General features: G+C 23.1%; 1 long non-coding RNA gene across 1 annotated transcript; it reads left to right on the top strand.

The window, feature by feature from the left end:
• The first annotated feature begins 2116 nt into the window (after positions 1 to 2116).
• On the top strand, positions 2117 to 3056 carry LOC136076455 (uncharacterized). Its single transcript, XR_010636284.1, has 3 exons — positions 2117 to 2257; positions 2501 to 2626; positions 2769 to 3056. It is a non-coding gene; the product is annotated as an uncharacterized LOC136076455 (long non-coding RNA).
• The last annotated feature ends 216 nt before the right edge of the window (positions 3057 to 3272 follow it).

Raw genomic sequence — 3272 nt, 5'->3', positions numbered from 1 at the left:
CATTTTTGATAAGAGGGCTTGTTAGCAATATGCCAATTTAAAATAAATTTAATTATGCCATATGTATCAGCAGCTTTTCAAATTCTAAGTTCTATTTTACTCGCAGCTAAACCTGATTACTGATTTTTCTTACGTAATTTCTAACTATTGTTTACAATAAATACTATTAATTATAGAAGTTAAGTCATAAAAATAATAAATTATCTAAATATATTACTAATATTACTTTTTTAAGTAATTAAAAAAATATTTCATAATAAAAATAAAGCCGTCAAACTGTAAAAAAAAATTGTTGTAATATTGTCAGATAAATAAATAATTTGTTGTCCTGATATGCACCACTAAAGTCATTTTACTAAAATTAAAACTATTCAAAAAGTTCTATTCGAGATATTTTTTTAAAACCAAATTCAAAATTAAGATAAAAAAATCTTTAAAGCATTATGCTTTTATAATTAAAGCAAATTAGCAGTAGTATAAGATAAGTATTTTGTTGTTGTATCGCTTAAGAAAATACGCAAATTTTTTTTTCGTAATTATACTGATGCATTTTGGTATTTTTAAAGCATTCTGGTAATGATAAAAGTATTTTATTTTTTACAATAATAAAGCACAATAAATTTTAATGTTTTAATATAAAAAGTTTTAGAAAAATAAAAACTTTTCGGTGAGACATAACTCTTCAGGAATTAATTTTCCTAAATGCCCCACTATCCCAATATGCCCATCTCTACCCTACAAATTACCATTGTTTATTTAAGCTGATTAAAAGTAGTAAACTTATAATTAATTACATTTAATCAACAGTTTTTCTAAATAAAAATACTTTTAGTAATCAATACATTTTACAATTTTATTGTTATTTCCACGTTACTATCAAATTTTTTTTGTTTTTCACATTTTATTTCTTTCGTAAGAATTTTTCATCATGAACATATCATCATCATGTCTCCCATCTATATTGTCATTGTTTGTACATTGACAATTTAAATTGTGTGCACGGAAAAAAAAATTTTTCGCAATATTTATTGTTTAGAAATCAATATTGTCATAGTATATTCTATGACAACAAAAAATATATGACATAATAATAAGAAAAGGAATTTAAATAAAAAACAATATATCGTCAAATTCTATACTTTAAATATTTAATTTTTATTTGTGTGGTTGATTGTTATTTTATATAATGCACCTTTCTTTTTATTTTTGGCGCTATTTGTTTTTTTTTATATTTTTACTTAGAAAATAAATATTGCTGCCACAACCAAACATATATAAATTTATTATGAAAAACAAAAATTCTAGCTTTTTAACGTGCAACAGAGCATTCAAATTGAACTATTTATAATTTTATTTTGGCAGTATAAATTGATCTTTTATATATTTAACTCGTTTTGAATTATTATTATTATGCATGTATATATTATAACAATTTTTTTTTCATTAAAATTAATTTTTAAAATAATTAATAAGGCATCTACAATTAAAGTCGATTGACTTTCATATTTTCTATAAAAATGAAAACCAAACTTTTCAAAAGTTTGGGTGAATAGTGAATATATTTAAATTAAATATCAAGTTTCTTGGTTTTTATCAATAAAAATGTAACAAAATTATTCTTCAAATATACAAACTTGTTATCGCCAAAAAAAAACCCACTACTTTTTAAAAGTTTGAGCAAGTATCATTGGGATTACAAATTCGTTTGAAAGTCTTCCGTTTCTTTTAGATTTGGCCGAAAAACTTTGATATTTGATTCTTAAAACATTGTGACTGTTTAATGTTTAGCAAATAACTGAGAATTAGCGGAAGTTCTTTTAAGAATTTATCAAATATTATTTTTTGTATGATTTTCCGAGACGTCAATTTTACTTAGAGACATGAGTTCATTAGGGAACCGTGTCTATAAATTCTTTTTCGGTTTCATGTTTTCTCAACTTTCAGCTTTTAAATCGTTTAACTTTGCTATCAAGTTATCTAAAAATCACAGTAGAATGGAAGCTTTAAAAACTTATTTAGATTTATTTTTATACGAGCGCAAAAATAAATATTGCTATTATATTTCACATACCATATCATCATCATAATCGTCATCATAATCATCATTATCATCATCATCAAAAAAAACAAAACAAGAAGGCACCTTACGCTTTTTTTTTAAAAAAAATACGTGAAAATTTAAAACTTTAAAGAAAATTTTTTTTCCAATTCTACTATTTTCTGACTCCAAGAAATAAAGTGTAGACGCTGATGAACAGTAAGTTATTTTTACTTTGTTTTTCATTATTGCTTTAATATTTTATTATTTAATTTGAATGTGATTCATTTTTGTGCAAATAATAAATGATCAAATTCAAATACAAACTAAAAAAACTAAAATAAAATGGTTTTTCTTAAATTTAGTAAATGATAACCTTTTCTCTATCTTTATTTTATTTGGTTTTTAGGCATATAATTATGGTTGATGTTATTATATATTTATAATCAATTTTTTTATTAGTTATAACAGGTACAGAAAACGTTTAAACTCCTTGTTCAGAAAAAAATTAAACATCAGTGGTGTTATTGAGAATGACTCTGCAAGAAAATGTATAACTGAAAAAAATTAAAAGAGATGAATAATGAGGTTATTTGATGTTTCTTAAATTATGTAAATAGTTTTAATAAAGAAAAAGTTTTTTTTTTGTAAAAAAGAAATTTCTAATTGCACTTATAACTATCTTAGATTTAATAGACTACTAATTGAAACAATTTGTTTTTAATGATAGCATACTTTCATGGTTTGGAAAATGATACAGAAGACAAAAGCAAACTATATCTTGAAGCGTTATCGTTTTATTTTACGAAGAAAGTTTGGTGTCAACTAAACAAAGTTCTACAAGCAACAAACTACAAGCGTGTGACTACAAACGTTTGACTACACACGTGTGACTACAAACGTGTGACTACACACGTGTGACTACAAACGTGTGACTACAAACATGGAAAAAAAAATTTTGTTGTACTTATTACTTTTTATGTTGAAGTTTTTATATCAATAAATTTTATTCATTTTAGTTTTATTGTATTAGAATAATTTTGTTTTGCAGTTTTAAAATAATTTAAAAATAAAATACTATTCAGCATACAAGTGTCCTTATCAATTTGTGCAATTTAGACATTATCAAAAAGTCACGTAAATATTTTAAAATTCAATATCCTAGTTTAAAGAAACAGTTAGAAAAAATACAGTAAATTTCTTTAAAACTGTGAATCCAACTGAATTCTGTTAT

Source organism: Hydra vulgaris, chromosome 02 (genome assembly GCF_038396675.1).
Source record: "Hydra vulgaris chromosome 02, alternate assembly HydraT2T_AEP".
NCBI lineage: Eukaryota > Metazoa > Cnidaria > Hydrozoa > Anthoathecata > Hydridae > Hydra > Hydra vulgaris.
The sequence above is the reverse complement of the archived record's forward strand: the minus strand, read 5'-3'. Positions and strand labels throughout refer to the sequence as shown.